The sequence below is a fragment of the Dermacentor silvarum genome, chromosome 6 (assembly GCF_013339745.2).
Source record: "Dermacentor silvarum isolate Dsil-2018 chromosome 6, BIME_Dsil_1.4, whole genome shotgun sequence".
NCBI lineage: Eukaryota > Metazoa > Arthropoda > Arachnida > Ixodida > Ixodidae > Dermacentor > Dermacentor silvarum.
This window is the reverse complement of record NC_051159.1, coordinates 107538590-107560714: the sequence shown is the minus strand read 5'-3', so window position 1 is coordinate 107560714 and position 22125 is coordinate 107538590. Positions and strand designations below refer to the sequence as shown.

The 22125-nt window shown below is 46.2% G+C and overlaps 1 non-coding gene across 1 annotated transcript; it reads right to left on the bottom strand.

The window, feature by feature from the left end:
• Window positions 1-15771: 15771 nt before the first annotated feature.
• On the bottom strand, window positions 15772-15843 carry Trnat-cgu (transfer RNA threonine (anticodon CGU)). The gene has a single exon. It is a non-coding gene; the product is annotated as a tRNA-Thr (tRNA).
• Window positions 15844-22125: the final 6282 nt, after the last annotated feature.

The following is a 22125-nucleotide window of genomic DNA, read 5'->3' as shown; positions in this document are numbered from 1 at the left end:
CGTGCGTGCGTTCTCCATACATTTTCAGTCCAAACTGCGTCCTCGTCAACTGTATTTTCGAATTCCTCCCCGAGGCCGTTTTCGCCAGCGATTTGCGATAAAAGCTGCGATAAGAATTGACCCTCATGTGAATCCGGATCCCGCTTCGAGCGTTCGTCGAAAATAGGGACCACAGTGAACTTCTACTTTCGGACTCACTAAGCTAAAGTGTAGCGTTGAGAAATATTAGAGAGTTTTATAATACTGGGACCGAAGCCACAGCTAAGCGTTGGGAGACACAAATTTCACTGTGGGCCCTTTGCGTTATTCTTTTGCGTTCGCTTTGCTTTCTTTTGTACGTCTGGCGGTCTGTGTGTTCCCCAAAGCTAGGCAACCTAATCTGAATTTCTCTATTAACTGTAACTGAAGTGCATTTCACCATGCGCTTTGAGTACGTATTTCTCAAAACTACTGCTAGGCACACGGTTTCTAGCAAACAGGCATGCTGTACGTACTGGCTGTTTCGGTCTTGTAACTACGACATATGGTACCCTTTCAAGTTGGCAAAAAATATGTGATAGGAAAGTTTTAGTTATTTTATTGGTTGGGTGAAACACATATGCTCTGACGTCATCCGCTGGATATGTATTATCACAGAAATATCCCCGCCTAATCTTTGTGGTGCTGTGTTTAGTAATCGCTCAATACCTTCGTGACAGCACCTACTATAGCGTGTAATTGAATACCACAGCTGTTGGTGAGTATAGTGTATAGCTTCGAGCAAGTTTTACGCTTAAGTAACGATGAATTACTCCAGAGGCATTACACTGGCGTTGTGTGCTGCAAGTTGCCTTAGGTAGTTAATGTTGTGTAAGACGCATGTGCAGGTTATTCGTTAAATATTGATAAAGACAGGACGTCATGCCACCGTGAACTATACATTCTCGCCGCACAACCTCCTTAATTAGACACCCCTGGGTCATTGCGATGTATGCTTAAAGGATTATGCGGTTAGAAACATTGCTGCTTCAATAAGCCGCTCTTCTGAAATAGTTTCTCGACAAGCTATTCGCTGTGCGTGACTCTGTACAATCGAAAGCGCCTTTAGATCTAGGGGAATTTTTCTTAGTGTTCATAGCACTCTAACCAACCTCCCGAGCCGAGTAGAAAAGTAGCGTCGAAAACGTATTTTTCATTCACAGAATGAAGTTTTGTACTCGTTTATGGCTATATTTAGAAATGTCAAGCCGTTTATTTGGTCTTGTTTCGAGATCGCAATCTTTTAACACGAAAGTGTTTTATGCCGGGGTCCACCAAGACTTCACTGACGTATTTCCGTCACGAAAATACGTCATAGAACATAATACAAAGAAAGAAACCAGAAGAAAAAGTTCCACAAACATGCAAAATTTGGAAATCGAACCCACGACCTCTCGGTCCGCGACGATAGATCGCCGAGCGTTTAACCCATTGCGCCACAAACGCATTTGCAGAGAGCTACACAGACGCGCCTTATATATCTAACACTCCTCCGTGTACCCGCGCTCTTGCTCGGGGCGGTGCCGCCGCCTACGAGCAGAAAAGAGAAGTACTGCATTATGACACTAACGCGCACCGACAGTGAACGCTTCGGTGGTCTCAGCACTACGACGCCTCGATGCCAGCATTCGAAGGGACGCTGGCATCAAGAAGCACTACCAACGCCACTTAGGTGGCGTTCACCGTACTCAGCACAGCGGAGCGTGGCCTCCGCAATTAGCTCTGAAAATGTTTCTGAAGTTGATCGCGGAGGCTGCAATAGGCAATCCTTTTCCCCACCTGGGCGTATAGTTCGGTTTGGTTTGTAGGCGTAAAATTATTTTTTAGTGTCTTTGAAGAAAATTATGGTCAGGAACAACACTGTGGGACATGAACCACTCTCCTGACGAACACGTTCGTGACTCAAAAGAAGCAACAAGCGTACTCGTCTTCACAGGTTCCTGGGATCCCTCCGCCAATTCTACCGTAATATGCAGTTTCCAGCATTTTGGTATCGCCGTGCACTGCAGCGACAAATTCCAGCCAACTCACTGTCTCTGCAGATGATCGTGCCCTCCTTGGCGGCTGCGAGAGCAGTAGAGAAAAGGAGCGATTATCAGCCAATACGCCTTCATTACCAAACAGCCCATGACAGAACAGTGAGTAGTCACGCCTAAGCATAAATCAGCGCCCGTGATTTCTGTATAGGTGGCGCTAAGCAGCAGTAACAGTGCTACAGTGACTGTATATGCTCCCTACGGGAGCCCTCAAGGGAGCCATATACAGTAGCTCTAAACAGCCCTACATGCGCTCTTGTGAAGTATGGTTCGATTATTACGCAGGTATACAACTACCAGCCTATGACACACACCTTCATATCGCTACGCTCTAACCCACACAAAAGAAGTGCCATACAGCAATCATTATAAATTTTATGTTGTGTTTCTATTGACTTAACGTTACCTCAACAGAAAGTCTGTTGAGATTGTATTGAATACCGTGTATTACTTTTTTTTGCCAGAGATGCACGTCTGAGAAAAAAAAATGCGATTGGTAATCGGCCAACGTCAGGGAGCCTGTTTATCGAAATTCTTAAACGATTGAAAAGAACTACACCTTGCAGGCTTTTTCTTCAATGGTGTCTTTCCATACTTGCTTTCTGGTTTGTTCACTCGGATGTATAGTTCAGTTGCGCCCCCCATCTGGACGTTTTCAACAGGATGTTTTTTTTTCCCGCCTCTGGTCACAGAAGTGCCATAATGGGCTCTAGTGTAATTGTATTATCGTGGGTCGTATATTGTGACAGCACAATCGAAATGCGACAAGTTCCGTTTGTTTCTACTACGGTTGCGTTAACATTCTTCAGGGTGTGAATGCTTGCACAACGTTCGTCGTTGTGTTCAGCTAGTGTTTGCGCTGAAACACGGCGACACATTGGACACTATAGGGAAGATGCTAACATTTGAATTTTATGTATACAGTGCACGAGGAAGCAGCAATTCATCCCTTCTAAGACAGAATTTAAGATAAATTGGGATTCTTTCCAGTCATGAAGATGGCAGGAAGAAAACACTGAGCGTTTCGGTAAGGAAAATAGATTATTACAGCAGACGCTGACCTTGCCTCGTAGCAGAAACTCCGAAAGCTGAGCTCTTCATAAAGACCTTTACCGCTCCGCAGTTCCTTATATGATTGCCAGTAAACATAATGTAGGATGGAACATGGCAGCGCATTAGAATCTCTTGTTCAGATGCGGGTCAAAACGACTGTCATCAGTGGCTAACGACGTCGTTTAGGGATATAAATGGTGTTTCAGCAAAAGGGCCCTCACAGTAAATGAAGAGCTCGGTTTTTCTTTTCTTATCGCCGTACTCCAGTAACAGCCTGCGAAGCTATTTCTCTACACGAGCCTTTATTAAGCTTGAAAGTCCGACGACTTTCCATTTAGTTATTATGACCGGAAATGGCGCACGAACAAAAGGTGAAATGTCTCAAACATGTACGAAGAGTCTGGCATCTTCGTCTCTTCAGATCTATCAAATGTCTTCGAGTTGACGCCGAAATAACCCCAAGAAAGATACTCTCAAAGGGCAATTTTTACTGGGAAGCTGTTTATGCGGAACCTGTGCCGTCGTTGTCGCAGTTCGCTAAAAAGGGGCCACGTGACCTAGCTGGAGAGGAGAGGAAAAGAAGAGCTCAACAGGGGGAAAGGGGTTCGAGGGACCCCTTTCCCCCTCTGAGAATGCTGTGAGAGCGTGCAGATGAAAAGGAGAACGGTAAGGCGGGTTGATGTAAGTCGTGCCGTTCAATACTCACGTTGGAGGGGGAGAGCGTGAGGCGTGCTAACCAATGGCGGTGTAGGAAAAAAGTAGGTCAACGGAGGAGTGCGGTATGAGAGGAGCTCGCGTTAGCGTTGGTTGTATATACGGAGCTTCAGTCAAGACTTTTGTCTGTTAACGTCGTAGAAGAAAAGCGTGAGGAACGCGCTAGGAACGCCGTCGCTCGTGGACGCTGACGCGTCCCATCCCCAGCAAGTAGCGCTGTTCGGGCCAGCCAAGCGGCCGTGAATGCGCAGCTTCGCTGTTCGACCATCTTCAAGGAGTGGGAGGGGCGGTGATTTTTTGTGCAGACCCACGATTATGACCGGGACAACATAGTCTGTATAAATACGCTGGACAGCCTGTGAGAAACTTTCCCTTTCCAAGTCCGACCACCGACAACCAACCATCGACTGCCGACTGCCGACCAGCCACGAAAAAAGAGGCTAAGAAAGTTATTGGCAAAGAAGAGCCAAAGCATCCTGCACTTTCTACTCAATGGCAAGCCGTTTCGTAAGTTTACTGAGATGTCATTCTCGATGCGTCTTACTTGGTATACGTCAGAAAGGAATGGAATAGGTATGCGGAAAGAACAATAAGAACTAAACGCGGAAATGAAACGGACCAGTTAGACGCAATCGAATCGCTATTTGTTGCGTATAACCACGAGTTTGTCACAACGCGTGAAACGACTGCTTCTTACGAGAACCCAAAGAATATCTTGAGCAGTATGTTTTTTTTTTGCATGGAAATGTTTATCGCGGCTAGAACTGACCGAAAACTTAAACGCCGCAAGTGCTACTTTGTAACGGTTTGCATTTATCCGAAGAACGAAAATTGAAGAAATTGAAGAGCGACAATGAAGTTGTATAGATAAAATTTCAAGCGTAGAGGGCAATGATATATATAACGGGGACTATCACATACTTTCGCTAGGTGCTTGCCCAAGCCATGTTGGGCTTCAAAGAAGCGTCGTGACAGAAACCGAAATACTTTGCACATAAGACTGGATCTTTAATTCTACGAATAGAGCATAAGCCTTAAATAAGGTTGTGGCCATATTTTCAGTTGTAGTATATATGAGGGAATCACATGGAATAGTAAATATTGTGCAGATTGACATGGGCCGTAAGGCTTGCCTGCAGACTGAATCGCTTGCTGTAAGAAACTACTGAGCAGATCTGCTTGAAAAATTGTATTACACTGTACTTGGAAAATATGCTCGTGAATGAATGGCGAATTAAACGGCAAATCTTGTGGCCGCATAAACCATCACAAGAGAACTACTCGGTATATCGGGCTAAAACAGCGCAAGGGAAAAACACTCTAACTTGAAGAGCATGCTGGTGAAATTCCACAGTTAATAGTTGCTAGCAGGAATTGGATGAGTTTCTTGAAGATTGCTTGTTGTTAAGGGATCTGCGGGGCGGATGATGCGTAAGTGGCAGGGCTAGTCCCGTTAACAGCTACGCTGCAGATTAGATTGTGGTTCTGCAAGGTTGCAGAAGTGTGCCGTATTTTTTTTCTTCTGAAGTGGAAATTCGACAGTTTTCTATTCTTACTACCTACAAAAAAGGCAAATATTGCGAACTTCGGCGTGAAAAAAATAACTATTATGCTTGTGTGCTACACCATCCCCATCGTCTTCAATACCAGTGCCGTATGTCAATAATTGAATTAGAGCTATAGGTTCATTGAACAAGGCGGTGCCGTGTGATTTGACAACTCGGTGGAATCGTCTCTCTTGTACACGTAATACATCTCTACGCTTCTCGCCAAGCGTCAAGATTGAACGAACCTTATAAAAAAATTACATCGTCTACGTCTCGAGGTGTTCCTCAGGCTTCGATTTCTTTATCGCACATGTAAAAACGTCCTCTTCAAACTTCGCATATTGTGACTACCGAGAGGCTTCTGTATATAGAGCACATCTTCAACGGATACCCACAATTTAACCATCAGTAAAAGACACCTCGTGGTAATCTTGGTGTCTGTTATCGCAAGATAGAGTACACGGACCATGGTCCAACCGTTATAAACAGCTGTGAAAGTGCAACACGATTTCTCGCGAAAATGACCTCCTTAACAGTGCTGTACAATTAGTATGATGCCTTGTTAATCCATCTGAAGCTACATGATGACTTTCTCTTGTCAGTGACACGGTGTTCCTTGATGTCATGTTAGCTTTAAAAAAAATATCCCAGTTTAATGCCTTGAGACTCTTTCCTGCCAGGAAATTTTTATTACGTCTGCTTTGAACTCACCTAGTTCAGCATCATTAGAGGCTACCCATGCTTATCGTAGGTAAAGGCTCATATTTGCAAATTTATGTCATGTTGTCATTAATGTATTGCAGAATGGTAGCTTGCTAGGCTAGTTGGTTCATTTCAACTTGTGTAACAGTGCGAAAAATAACAAGGAAGGGACGACGATAGAGACAGAGTGAAAAGAGCGCTGACTTCCAACTGTTTATTCGACTGATGGTGCTAGGTATATGTACACATACGAAGCGTCAGCAGGAAAGGAAAATCAAGGAAATAAGGAAAGAAACATCAGTCAGCATGAATGGCACAAGGTGATATCAACATAGACCCAATCACCAACCATCTAAACACCGTAGTTCTTCCTTAGTCAGTGTTAGTAATGGCATGCTCACCACACATTTCTCCCGCACGAGCAATCTTAACTGCCTCAATTATCTCTCTGAGGCACTGATCTCTGTGTCGAGATACAATCCCGCTTTTCTTGAACTTAGGCTTGCATGGATTGGTACGACGACGCGTGGTCTTATCACCACATTTACGGCAGTGTAACCCAAGCTGGCCTGCTGATTACCGTCACTTACATTCTTGCTGTGCTCTCTTAGTCTGGTGTTTATGCATCTGCCAGTCTGTCCAATGTATTCGCGTCCGCAAGCGATATACGACACCCTCGTCACAAGAGACAAAACGATCCTGGTGTTGAAACTTGCATGGTTTCTTCTCTTTAATATTGCACGGGTTTGTTTTCTTGCAAAGGATTGAAAGTTTTAGCGGAGCTGAAAACACAACATCAACGCCTACGCGTTTTCCAATCTTCTTTAGATTGTGGGAAGTTTGGTGGATGTATGGAATAACAGCTATTTTCCTGTTTTTTTTCCAAACGTGAATGTCTACACTTCACACCTCCGTCCGCTGCTCAGCGACATCGTAAACAAGTGGCGACCGCGCGTGTGTGAGTGTGGGCTTCCTCGCGTCACAGCGGGACCTCTCGCGCTCGTGCATTTAGCGGCAGCATTTTTGCATGGCTCCTTGCAACAGCTGGACCGTGAAGCGTAATGGCGCAGCCCTGCCACGGGAGCGGCTTTAGACTGGCTATGCTCCACTGGGTCTCGGCCTCGAGCGCCCTGGAAACGAAGGCGCGGTAGGAATGGAAGGGAGTCAGGAGGTGGAGGAGCGTGACGGGCATTTAATCAACGCCTTCTGGTCTACGCGCCCCGCTGAATAAAGTCAAAGGAACGCCTGGCTGCTGTTCATTGTGAGCTTTACAAGGCCGAGCTTGCACCCCTTTCCTATATAGCTACTCCTCTTTGAGACCGTCTTATAGCTCACCCCCCCCCCCCCCCCCCCCTACCCTCTTCCTTCATTCCTCTGTATTCTTTCTGTTGTTTTTCTTTCCCCGCTGTCACGGGCTCTGTTGTCAGGCGAGCTGGCCGATAAGCCGGGACGGGCCTCCCTACCAGACGGAGAGATTTATGAGGGCGAACAACGTACGCCCCCTCTCCCTCCTTCCGGACGACGTGCTAGCGAGTGACAAGCATAAATGCCGAAAAAGCGTCACCACGCCCTGCCCCTGATGCATTACTGAAGGCTTCCAAAGCAGCGTAGGCACCTGCTTGCTATCGGTTTGCTTTAGTGGAGTCCCTACGCCAGAATCAATGGAGACGTCTTGTATCCTCCCTACTGACGCGTTCGTGGTAAATGCACAAAATTGTGCTGCAAGTGAGGCAACTTGTTTTGAGTGATCCGTGGAAAGGATCACTCAAAACGTTTACGATGTCGTTGAGCAGCGGACGCAGGTGTGAAGTGTAGACATTCACGTTTGAAAAAAAAAAATAATTGGGCAGTAACCACTGAATGGAAAGGGAGCTGGTGTTCGTGAAGTTCCAGCACAGCGGAAGGCTGCTGCGTTCGACAGGCACGTTTTCCACATGCAATGCGGCGTTTGAAAAAGATAGGAGCAGAGGAAACAGTAGAGCTCGTACTGTGGTCAATTTATTTCTGAAAATGGCGCCACAACGTGTGTGTGTGTGTGTGTGTGTGTGTGTGTGTGTGTGTGTGTGTGTGTGTGTGTGTGTGTGTGTGTGTGTGTGTGTGTGTGTGTGTGTGTGTGTGTGTGTGTGTGTGTGTGTGTGTGTGTGTGTGTGTGTGTGTGTGTGTGTGTGTGTGTGTGTGTGTGTGCGTGTGTGTGCGTGAGAGATGAGAGAGAGCGAGTAAGCAAACTTATTTAAACGAAAGGCCTTGTGCGTTGAACGATCGAAGCGTCGCACACGATGCTCTCAAATGCAAGAATAATGTTTTTTGTTCGGATGGGTACAATGTTTGAGTTTGGCCACTCTCGATGGAATGTGATCTTTTGCATTTCGTCACACTGTCACATCAGGTGCCATAATAACGGGGGCCTGATGGTCGGAACATGTCGTACAACACGTGTTTGTAGGTGGTAGGGTGACTTCCCTCTTTGCTGCGCAGTTAATTGTACCGTCGATTTGGTACCACGTTTTCTGTGATAGCGTAGTACCCATTTACGTTTCAATGATGAGCACATTTCTCGAAGGATGTTTGGTTGTGAACTTGTACCACCCTCTCAGCCACCCTCTCAGGCAGCCTAGAGGAATTAAGGATAAAAAAAAAACTATGGAAAAACGAAGTTTGTTCTTTTGCATCACCAGAACGCCAAAAAATTAGTAAATGAAATAACGGGCTCCTCTTCACCCCGAGAAATGCAGCGCCATAAAAGAAATTAAAGCATTGTTGCATCAATCTCATCAACATAGGTGAAGTCTTTCTCATTTCAGTTCTCTCTATCTGAAGCCGCTTCATTCCAGCAAGTTATTATGTTTATTTAGAGTGTGCAACATTCAACAGGACTTTTCCATGCATAATTACTTGTACCCGATTGATTATATTCTATAGTCCTAGCTCATACCTAGTTCCCCATAGTCTATAGTGCCGGTACATGGCAAAATATGACTAGAATGTCGCATATCTCACATTGTTACCTAAAGAGAGCACAATAAAGATGTGTACGAAAACAAGATTACACTTGCAGCAAATGGACTGGAACAACGCAAGTGAAACAAAAATTACTCCATCTCCCGCTAAAGGGAACCATGTGTGGATGCGAAGCAGCGGGGAGATCGTTAGCTTGAGCGGGTGATGGTTTCGCGGCAGCGGCCCGAGCGCTCATCGCGGTGCTGCACAGGAGAGAGAATGAGGCGCGCGCGCTCGGTCATTTTCATACCGCGGAACTACCGTGGCGCCCCCAGCGGAGTATGCAGCTGTCGCACCACCTGTCGTGCGCGCCGCTCCGGATTCCTAGAGGAGAGAAAGGGGGGGCGATAGGAGAGGAGAGAGAGGGGGAGGGGACGCGCATGCGCTGTGGGGGTGTGGGACGCCGCGGGAGGGACGGACAAAGCCCCCCGCCATAAGATGCTTCGCATCTAAAAAGAAAGGAGGAGAAAAATTAAACAGATACGGCGAAACCTCATCTCCGTGTGTCCATAACGCTAAGGTAGAAATTGATGAGCTAGCCATTCAAAAGCACCGCTTTTGCGAGAAGTTACAAGTGAGAAGTACTAGTAAAAAAGGAAGTAAAAAAAAGAGAAAATTCTATGGAGTTAAGAACAAAGCGGGCCACCCAACGGGTGCACGAGACTTGACGAAGGAAAGAACATAGAGTCGAACAACTGGCCTTGAAAAAAAAATAAAAAATAAATAAATCGAATTTCAAATTCTTTGAAGCGGGAGAAGTCAAAGCGGTCTCACAACCGTCGCAAGAGGCGACAGCGCTTCTCTTCTCGCCGTTCAATCTCGCTGCCGCCTCCGAAGCCAGGCGAGTCGCGACAGGGATTTTTCGATTGAGTCACGTAAGCCTCTTATTGACTGACCGACCCACGGCTCGAGCGAGCAGGGAAAACAAGAGTTTCTCGGCTGGTATCAGCATTGAACGAAGCAGAAGCAACGGCATCCGACCTGCGGGTCACCCTTGGCTGGGTGCCGGCGACGAGACAAACGGACGAGTCTCACATCTATTCGGCGTGCTCACATATATGGCGTGCTCTGCCCCGCCGGGGTTTTCCCAGAGCTCCTAAGGCTAACAGAGATGGACTACTCGCTTGCTGTAGCACGCTCCTACCACTTACTCGCATTACGGTCGTTGCTACGGATCATTTATTATTTTCTGCGTCATTCTGGCTTTCTTTTTTAAAAATTTGGGAAGACAGCGGATTATGGCGGGCATACGAGTTTGCTGCCGCGTGAAACCAAAGAACTTGGGCCCGCAGTGGACCTGCGCTTCCGAGTTGTGGTAGGACTCGATAGTCGTCTGTCGTGGACCTCCTGTGTGTGTTACCTATACCTATTATTACGGTGCATTGCATCCTCCGCAACTATAGTTTTATTCAGTGTTCAGTGCATCTTAATTACTGATTGTTCGTTCATGATAAGCAGAATGTTACGGAAATATATTTCTCGTTTCTCCACATGGTTTTCATGCCAACGTGTGCTTGTACATGTGATAGGGACCAGTGATAACTTTATGTGACCGTGGTTTTCTGCTTGCAAGCACAACCGAGAACAGCTTTCCTAGCCTGCACCAATCTTTTTCTTAAATTATTTTCCTGCGTCGAGCGAATTCACTACCCACATTGTTCATTGGCATCAAGACAACCTTCCCCGTACCTTGCCGCTGATAAATTTGTTCAAACGAAACTTCCTCGTCGGGACATTATCATTCGAGTTGACCCCTTCCCGCCTCTGTCGCAGAATCCACTTGCTCCTTCTAGCACATGACTATGCTCCTGAGCTAGTAGCTTTACAGAGCTCATTCCGTAGAGCAGAGAGCTTTGTGCATATTTTCTGATAGCTCCACTTTGGCACGAAAACAGATCCAGCGTCCGAATTCATGAAGCGGTTGGTATACAGACGGACTGTTTGTTCTCAGCTGGCTGGCATTCGTTAATGGCGTGCAGCATACTACGATTTTTGGTAGACTGTTCGCACGAACCGATTTTGGCATAATCTGATCGATTGACTGAGTGGAGGGGTTAAATGCCCAAAATTAATGTGCGGCTTTGAAAGACGCTCTAGTGACAGGACTTGTATTAACATGAACCACGTGAGGTGCTTTAAGTTGCGTGCAAAGTGAATACACGAGTGTTTTTTGTTTTTTTTTTGCATTCCGCCCCCATTGAAATGCTGCCACCACGGCGGGGATTCGAACCGGTAACCTCGTGCTCGGCAGCTGAACGCCATATCCAGTCAGCGAACACGGTGGGTCTATCATTAAAACCAAGGTTGAGTTTGCGAAGCCTGTCATTTGTCGGGACTGATTCGTTGTGCGTCATTCAAGGGGCTGTCACTTTCACCGATGGCAAGCTGGGTACGTGTCGGCCCGCTCCAGTTTATATGAACCATTATAACTTAATAACTCCCTTGTGAATACGCGGGAAACAGTTTTCGCAGCTTTCCGAATAGTTAAAGTTACCAAAGCATATTGCCTCTTTTTACCTTTTTAATTGATAAAAAGCATTTCATGGACTGTCGATTAATGAGTCACAGTTAAATAATTATCTTATTAAGGCGCCGAAGACTGCACTGAAAGAAAGCCAAGGTGGCAGGATGATCCATTGTGAATTTATAGTTAGTCCTCATAATTACGGAGTATGTAAATCCCGATATACAGTATGTGGTCTGTCAGGTCGCACTTTTTCATATAAACATTAGAGTTACCGGTTCAGAGCATTTACACAAGTCATTTATCGGCGGCTGCATTAAGAGAAAAGAATAGCTAGTGCTTTACCATTTCTGTCGAAACACAGCGCATTTAAGTGGTCGTGTGTCGTTAAGTGGTTGTGTGTCGCAATACACGGCAAAATGAAGTGAAATGTAGTCACATCGTGTAAGCAGAGGGTTCAGTTGAGCCGCCATTTTCATGTCCGTGGTTCTTCCTTGCCAATACTGGAAAGAACTGGCAAAGACAGTTTGCATCTTTACGCCGACTGAAGAGGAATCGGCTAACCTGCACAGCGTTATTGCATCCGGCTATCTGCGGGAACCGTGCGTTGTGTCCCAGATAAGGCGACGTGAAACAAGTTTTGCTTCAAAACGCGTGACTTCCGTGTCGGACACTTGATCAGCAAAACATTGAGGGCACGAACCGATTATTGCTTCATATAGATGCTTACACGTCACGCTTCGTAACTCGGTAATAAATCGGAGCTAAAAAGGCCTGATTGATAGTTTTGAAAATTATAACGACGTTAATGTTATGGAGACTTTCTTTTGTAAGTGAGGGCATGTCCACGGAAATCAGCTGGAATAATTAAGATGTTTAAAACAAAGTTTTCGTCGTAAGGAACAATAAGCGCAATGCTTTCATAACGAGCCTGCTCAAGACGATACAAATAAAGTAAGTTGCTCACTCTCTGTGAAAAATTGAGTTCCGCCGACAACGTGAAGCACAGACGTGATAGGTGGTCGAATATAATGAGCACTAAGGCTTAGAGTGTTTCGTGCGGTGTTTGTTGGAGTGAACTTTAGGAGATGCGAGCGAACAATATCCTTTCGTGATGTAAAAGGATTGTTGCGAATAAAAGGAAGTTGCCCCTCTCGGTGGTGAAGTGGAAGGCCTCGGCTTTTCTTCCTAACTATACGAACTTATTATAGCCACTGGCTTCGTCTAACAGCACCCTTTACCTTCTTACTGCTGGATTCGTTCGGGTTTCCCAAAATTTATATTTGGGCTACCCCATTAATATGGCCTCACGCTATCCTTGAAGAAAACAAAACAACGTCAGTGCTATCCGATAAATATGGGAACACAGATCAAGACAAAACAGATTGGCTCAATCATTGTCATTACACGAAGAAGAAGACAACTTAATATAAGACCGCCTTCACAACTGGGAAGGCGACGCACTAGAACAGGAATCCAGAGCACAGATGTTGAGCGGGTGTTAGCCGATCGTGGCAGCTGCTGGCGCGATCGCACTCTCCAGGAACAGTACTCTACACTACTGTAAAGCATCGGCAGAGTGTCTGAGAAGTAAAATCATACATTGACCATGTGTTGGTCGTAAGTTCGAATCTTCGTGGCACAGTAAAAATTTATATTTCTTTACTTTTATTTCTTTCCAACATACAAGCAAAAGGGATCGTTTTGGCATTGCAGAGATGGGCGGCGCCAGACGCTGGTGGCACCGGCGAACATGAACTTAACTGGGGAAGTGAGCCCGCAACAGCTACCCCTGTAAACAAGATTTTAAAAAATCACCGCCCAAGCGCTCCGTACAGACGGTTAACCAGCGAAACTGAAACGCGTGGCCCCAGTGTTTATGACTGAGTTAATCCAGACGGTTCGTTGAAGTATTCCTCAATTATTGGTTACACTTTCGGCTGCGACGGAGAGCACGACGTCGCTGACGGTATGCCCGCAGTCCGCCATTGTCGCTTGCGTTCGACGTCATGTGTGTGATGACATCACACATGTGCGTGATGACAGCGGCAAGACAACGACGGTGGCGAAAATGATCGTGTGACGGCGACGGAGAGGTTTCTACTTAGTCTGTTCGCCGTGAGTTTACTACAAGCCGATTGTTGGGTTCTGCATAGTTACTGAATGGGCGTAACCGAAAAGAACACGGATTGTGACGTCCTCTGTGACGAAGTGTTATATAATCGTACGCGCATATGTCTGTATCATGTGGCGTATACGTTGAAGCGAAGATGACATCTGTGCTCCGGGGAAAAATGAAAACGGTAGAACTTATGCGACCTAGACCAATCATGGACGAAGTACAACGTCGCGCAGCGTCTATGTAGCGGTAGTTGCTACGAGGAAAGCAACGGAAAAGACTGGGCCGATCCTGAAGGCTGGTGTAGTCTAACACAGCGTCTCAAAGCGCTAGATGTCACGAGGGAAAAATGAATGTGGGAAACAGGCCCGGGACGCACGTGCCATCCTCAGAGAGAGAGAGAGAGAGAGAGAGAGAGAGAGAGAGAGAGAGAACAACTTTATTTAAAGATAAACCCCAGTCCGAGTCCACTAAAAAGAGCGAGGCCTAATCTTCAGACAGGCCCGAGGTGCATGAGCAGTGCTTTCATAAAGTCTGGGGAGGAGTCCGCCAGCCACTCCTCCAGGGTCGCAGGTCTTCGTGTAGTAGGTATTTAATTGACAGAGGCTCCCGCGCATGGCTGCATGGGCACCCGGACAATCCCGCAGAACGTGGGCGCTAGGTTGCTCGGAACAGACGCCGAATCGATGCCGCTTACACGTGCGACGGTTTCGCGTTTGCTCAGATAAGCAAACTTTTACACTCAGTGGTGTGTTCTGTCTTATTTAATTGTTGTTAATAAGGTGTTTATGTTTTCTATTCCACAGCCTACACTAACGTGGATTTAAACGCGGGACTTTTTTCAGAAGCGCTCTCACTTGTGCACACTTTTCCTCCGTAGCTTTGCCTTCACTGCCACAGAAAGTTGTCCGCGAGTATGGTTGGCTTCTGCACGAGAACAGTATACGTGTGATCATGGCCTGATCATAAAGAAAAAAAAAATATGGCAAATACTATGGAAGATAATTGTCGTAGTCAGCGATAGCCTTCCTGTGTAACCTGCTGCGTATTTCCATGTCGTCCGTGAATCCCGAAACCTTATGGGCACATCAGTAGACACACGAAGGTGTTATCTCACTGCCGACCACAATGCTAAATGCTACTACAACACAGTATATCTTGTAAGCACACGAACTCAGCGAAAACTCCGTATAAACTCACGCTATCCCTATAGTATCTTGGCTGCAACTTCGTTGTAATGCCTATATGTGAAGCGCAAAGGCTTGACACTTGCGTGTGAGCGCGTCGCTTGGCGAGATTGAGGCATTCGTGCTTGAGTTCTAAGGCGAAGAGCTTTCTTTAACTTTTTCGCTCGTTTTTGTGATTAGAAATTTGTGGTCAGAGCATAGAGTGGTCCGAAGATGCTGGTGGTGGTCGTTGGACCAGGTAGGTTGGGTAGGATTTGCAAAGGGCCCTGTGCCCTCGCGCAGCCGCAGTGCAGCGCGCGTGCATCGCCCAATGCTGGCTGGGCGTTAATCGCCACGTGCAGTATACTTTAAAACTGCGTCAGATGTGCCACGTTATTGATTCTGTCCTCTACGAGATTGCGCAATGAAAAAATAAATGCTGCCCAAATATTCTCCCTGCAGCCCGTATAATCAGTGAAGCCACAATGTGGCTCGAGAGACGACAGGCCCGAGACTTCCACGAGCTCAGTGCTCGAAAGACGCCAGACGCGCGATTTCCACGTGAGCGTGCTGCGCTGTGCTCGAGATCCGCCAGACAATCACCAAGCAATCCCGCTAGAGAATCCCAAGAGAGCGTCACATTAAAATTACGAGTTACTGGCAAATATAAAGACGCAAAGAAATCTAATCGACTGTAGTATACGCACGTAAGTTCTATTCAACAGCTGTACGTAATTACGTTTCAAATTTGGAGCACTCACGCAGTACTGCGGCGCCGTCGCAGAAAAACGGCCGTGGAAGTCCCCATGACCGGATCGCTTAAAAATGTTAGAGGTAGCTCAGGAAGCCAACAAACAAAGACACCAAGGACAACATAGGGGAAATTACTTGTACTTACTGAATGACTTAAAGAAATGATAAATTAAGGGAAATGAAAACGGATGAAAAAACAACTCTCCGCAGGTGGGGAACGAACCCACGTCTTCGCATTACGCGTGCGATGCTCTCACCATTGAGCTACCGCGGAGCCGGCTGCACGAAGCTTTTATCCTGTGCAGTGACGTCACATCCCAGCGGTGGCGCGGCTGTTGCAGCACGCGCATGTGGCGAGGGTGGTGCAGCCACTGGGAGGCTCCGTAATGCTTGGCTGTGGCGAGGGTAACCTGGGAGAGGGTGGTAACCTGGCCGAGCAATGACGTCACTTGCGTCGCCTAGCAACACCTCACATCAGCTGGTGCGAGGCGTTGCTAGGTGACGCACGTGACGTCATCGCTCGGTCAGGTTTTCCAACGTACAAGTGACGGCAAACGCCCAGGTTAAACAGCTTTGCTGTTAAAACAGATTGGAATAGTTTAATTTTACCCGTTCGGGTATTCTTCATCATTTGGCCAATTTATAAACTGTTTGCCAATGAAACCACATGTATGAGCTGCCAACGTATACGCTGTCACGAGAAGCCTCCATATTTGCTCTGCCTTGACTGCAGTAGAATTATTATCAATATATAAGTAGCGTTTCGTTCAGCCGCAACGAAACAATCTAGTATTATTTTTTGTGCCCCCTTCACATATTTTAAACCAACTTCTCCAAATGTAAATTAAATATACGCTTTAAACTGCGCTGTTGAAATGTTTGCCATCAATGGATACCGAAAGAAGGTGGTGGGACATCGAGGTAGGGACTGATTTCTGTAAAAAAAAAAATACTGCAGATACCCCACAGGTGTCAAAATTTTTGTTCTGCTAAGCTTTCGTAGATGATTACGCAAATTCGCACGCAATGTTACGGTTGCACTTGCGTAGAGGTCTATATTTGAATATGCGCGAATCTATCTGTCTATCTGTCTGTCTGGTCTGGTCTGGTCTGGTCTGCTTTTCCTTGTTTTTGTTTATACATCAGTATTGATTTGTGTATATATTGAAGTGTTTGCTTTGACTATGTCTGCTTTACTATGATGCTGCTTTAAGGGTGGCAAGATCAGGCACTGTTTTGAGTTGACAAAAAGAAAGAAAGCAAGAATGGAAGACAGAATGAAAGGATGAATCAGCGAATGAATGAAGGAAAGAATGAATCAGCGAATGAATGAAGGAAAGAATGAAAGAGCGAATGAATGAATGAATGAATGAAAGAATGGAAGAAAGCAAGGATGGAATGAATGAATGGGAATGAATGAATGAGTGAAAGAAAGAATAATGTTTTTTTGCTTACGAAAATATTGGTTCCAGACAAGCTAATACAACCTAATATCAGCCAAAGTTCGTCCCAGTGGACTATACAAAGGGTAAGGAGTATCTCCCGAAAAACACGGTACGTTTCGAAGCAAAAATCCTGGGCTCCGCCACAGGTTGCGTTTCTGATTGACACACAGCTCGTCACCGCACACCACTGCACGAAAACGGCTACGAAACTCTACTGTAAAGAAACAGGAACGGCATCGAATCAGCGCACTTTCACAACTAGTTTCACAGAGCATCGAAACAAACGTTATTCGCCGGCTTTGGTCTTCGGAGCATCATCAGATCTGCAAGGAAAATACTCACTTTGACGGATGAGTTTGCCGCATCAGGGGTGCTTGCCAAGAGGCAGCCTATGACGCCAAGTCACGGAAACAAATGTAGACGTATAAAAGAACTAAACGAGAACGCGGAAGCGGGGAAAAGAAATGACGTTTTGGTGGTCGGGACTCGCGATGAATGCAGCAGCAGTAGCAGCGCGTGACGCGGTCCTTTCGCTTAACCATCGCGCGCCAAGAGCGCAACCTTGCACCGTAATCTTGTGCCAGTTGCAGTTCATCGCAACGTTTTGAAATAATAAAAAAAATATTAATAAATAAAGCACCTCGCGCTCTTCTGCTACCCCAATGAAGTCCTTCTTTTGAACGTGGGTGCTCGCGGGGAAAGCCCGCTTCAAAGTGAAGTCGATGTTGCTGTACTAATGAGCACGAAGCCTCTTTCAGAATCGAAATCAAAAACCCATTAGGCGGACTTCCTACGCCCCTGCAAATGGCACCACCCTCAGAACCCAGCTTGCCCCTTTTAATCGGTGCCCGTAAACGTCGGTTTCAGGGGTCACAAAGGAACCAGAGGCAGTTACTGGTCGATCCGCGACCGGAGGAACGCTTGCGTTCGCCCGGACCCCGTATTTTTGCTACTTTCCCTTGCATACGTGCACAGCCGGACCTCTAATCTTTCCTTGCATGCCGGTTCGAGAGAGAGAGAGAGAGAGAGAGAGAGAGAGAGATGCCGTTTAACTCGTCTAACAAGAAGCGTTATGACTTCCGAGTTGTGCCAATCTTTTGATCCCACTTGTATAGCTCTTAGTTAATGACATTTTTTTATTAGCTCGCCCGTCCATTTGATGCACCAAGCGCTGTTGCCATCTGTCGTCTTACTACTGCAATGCTGTTACTTTGGGGATAGCCGTGAAACGTGCTCCCCAAGCTCTCCTCGGAGTCGTTTACTGTTGTCTCGATTCAAAGAAATTCCTGAGCGGAAGCGCTGGAGGAGGTGACGAGGTAGCCTCAACGTATCCGAGACAACGCGAGCAGCAGCGAGTCAACTGCTCACTTTTGAGTATAACCCGGGGTCGAATTCACAGAGTTTTACATTCGTTAGTGCATGCTGGCCACATTCACTAATCATATATCCAGCACCCCTCTTTAATGACACCTGCTCCTACGAACAGCTTCAGTGTAAGTAAGTTTTGTGAATACGGGCCCTCTGGAATATCAAAACCTTCCCAAATATCCTGCGTGAGCGTACCATATTAAAAGGTCGCGCTAACAATTTGTCAAATATCGGGTAAATACCGGTAGGTGCGTCAGCATCGCTACCGCCATCGTCCTCAATAACAACGACAACAACAGCAACAGCGGCAACAACAGTGACAACAGCGACAGCAATAGCGACAGCAACAGCGACAGCGACCGCAGAGCTGATGAGAGTGGGCTGGCAGTGAGCAGTACTACTGCACCCTTTCAATGAATTGTTTTACACGCGACGGGTGGAAGTTTGACAAATCATTTGGAACTAAATCTGTTGGTAGGCAGCTAACATGTCGGCTGCAAAAGCAGGGGTTGGAAGCGACGTGATTATCGCTACTTCATTTAATTATTTTTGGAAGGGTAACATGTACACTTTGAAGAAATGATAGTGCCATAAAAAATATATTTTCTTTCTTTTTGTTTTCGTATTCCTGAAAAGGGTGGCTGGTTTCTTCCATTCCTATATTACAGGAAAATTGCAGAAGGCTTCCGTATTTACACATTGTTATAGCGCGCGCCGTTTCCTTATTTCGCCCATCTTTTGCTCTTATTCACCTTTATAAGGGTTAATTGAGCGTGGCAATTTTTTAGTATCCACAAAAGAGAGAGCAACAGAAAAGTACTGCCTTTTGTTTTGTGCTTATTTCCTGCTCGAAGATCATATTTGTCGAGCTACTGTACAGCTTCGTTGGAATAATACCCAATTTGATGTGAACACATTGTTAAAAATGATGTTTCGCATTCAGAACGACAGTAAATTACGATCAGGCACGATAATGGTGTAGCTGTTGAGAAATGGCCCAAATTCTACGCTCAGGAAAGCCGTCTTTACCGGTGCCTGTGCAAGCGGTTCTTTTCGCTTTCCAAGGCCGGACATGTAACCTGAAGAACCGTTAGTATCTGCTTTATCAAGATTAATGCGAAACCGCTGCGCATTGCACGCAAGCACAGGGCATTTGTAATTGCAGCTGCGCGAAACTACGCTCTTTTGTTCGTGCTCGAAGTTCAGAAAAGTTCAACTTTTACTTCTCGTTTGGGAATCCGCAGCTTCTCATGATAAAAACACTTCGAGGAAGCACTGAGCATTTTGGTTCATTGAAATGTTCAGCGGCTTCATCGAAAGGCTATTAGCGGCGTGAATAAACTAGAATAAAAAAAAACTAAGAGATAAGACGTGCGCCAGTTGCCAGCTATACCAACTTTATCGGCCATACGTCGTTGTTCCTTTTTAATGAAAAAAAAAAATGCTATCTACAGAGGTCTCTCTGAACACACAGTGTTCTGAAATTCGCCACGAGACATTGTAGGTTATCAAAGCTGTGTGCTGTTCTGTTTGCTTTTTGTGAGTGTGCTCACTCCTGTAGCTCCTGGAAGCGAATCTAGGCTCCGAAGAAATCTCAAGGTAAACGTGAGGTCAAATTTTCAGCGCCCGTCCTGTCGTGTGTGTTCCTTTCGTCTTCATCTTCAGTGCGTTTTGATGAAAACTGTCAAATTGCCCTTGGGATGATGCGGCTATGTATGCGTGGCATTTAGTTTTTCTTGTCAGCTCTCACAGAATATATATATATATATATATATATATATATATATATATATTATAAAAAAGGGGAAGCACATGGTATGTAATCTATGTAATGTGAAGCTGAAGGTAACGAAATGTCCTAAGGTTGACTTTGGGTTGTCACAACACAAACACTGCAGCGAAAACAGTCACACGTGGCACCGCAATAATGGGCAGCTTTCAGTGGCAGGCGAGAACGGAAAGCGATAAGGGTTGCCAGGCTTCTTAAATGGAATCAATTACTTTGCACAGGACTTTGAAAGATAACCCTATTCTCAAGAGGGCCTCCTGTGTATGCCTTTCAATCCTAATTTCTAAAGCTATCCGGCGTCACATTGCCTGTGCTCGTTTCTTGAAGAAACTAAACATAAAAAAATATAAATGGTTCTCAGTGTGAGGTGCGCATCTTTTTTTTTTTTTTTGCAGATAATGAAAAAGGAAACAGTTGAAAAAAATGTCCAATTACGATACTCCCTAACGCAAAATTTGAACGCAGCTGTATAGGTGTTCTCATTTCGCGATATATTGAGGTAAATAATTTGAGACCGAGATCACCGCACCGACTGGCAGTGGGCCAGTTACGTCAGCGCATTCGCTGAAGGAGGGGTGGTATGGGAACGCCGGCATGTTGAGCCGCATCGGAGACAGCTGTGGAAGAAGACGACGACGAACGCGCGAGCAGTGGCACGAGCGCGTTCGCGCGGATACGCCGACGCTCAACCCAGGAACGTGCACCTAAGAGCTGCGCTCCAAAAGGGAGTTATCTCCCCAAGTTGACGGATATGATTACAAACACAAGCCTACTGAGTAGCGAGCAAGTCTTCTACGTTAACAGAATATATTAAAAATCTGCCTCAGAAGTACTGGAAGTATTTGCCCGCACTAAAGCAACTATATATAAGCGACATCTCTGTGAACAGAGTCACTTGTAGTGATTCCCCTTCGGTTGCTCCAGCCTTCAACAATTTTATTGCGATAGCAACTATATGGACACTCAAAAGCAGATTTCTGCCGTCGGCGTCGCCGTCGTCGTCGCCGTCGCCGTCGCCCCGTGAGGTTCCGTATGACGTCAATAGAGATGAAATCGTCGCCGCGCGCCGAACGCTGTATGTGCGAGTGCAAGGGTGCGAGGGGCGCGCGCTTTCACGGGAAGTGAACGCACGGCGGAGAACAAACGCGCGTTCTGCGCCGTGCTCCCTTAAGGGCTGCAGAAGTAGGCGTATCTTTCCTCCTTTACAATCACCATATATGTAGAGCAAACGCGCCCTCTTCCGAGTCGCGAGAGGCCGTGGGGGAGGGGGAGGGAAGGGAGGCGACGTTTAGCTGCGGCACCAAGTGCCTATTTATATCAGAGGCTCCGGCAACAGTCACCAACGCTGCACGCATTTTGAGCGAACGCGGGCAAAATGCCGATGGCGTCGACAACAGTTCTGCGTGTTGCCGATGCTGCTGCATGTCCAAGTTTATACAGCTGATAAAGCTAATATCATTACTCCGTTAGCTCTCTACAAATTTGCTATCGCAATTGATGCTTCGCCTTTCAGGTGAAACTGCGACAACCTTTTTTAACTCTGTATTTACCCATGGAACAATTACTCCAGAACTTCTTTTGGCACGCGAAGTATCAATGAAAATTTGGAGGACGCCTAAGCTTCGCCTTCAAGAGCGGAACGCGATAGCATTCAAAGATCCTTGACTGTTTCTCACACTTCCCGGCAACTGCAGCTTATGTAACAATAATGTTTATCGGGAAACGCTGGTGGTGAACGCTGTGCACGAAGGTGCGCTTTCTGGTAGAAACAAACGCGGCCTCTTTCGTGAGGCGGCCTTATTTTATATTGTTTGCACCTTTAGTATTTCAGGCTGAGAAGGTTTAGCAAAAAAAGGGATGCGCTGTCGGTGTTTTTTTTCATGACATTTGTTTGTGGGCTGTCAGTCTCAAAATTCCGACGAATAACTTTGTAAAGAATGCAAGACAAAGTGTG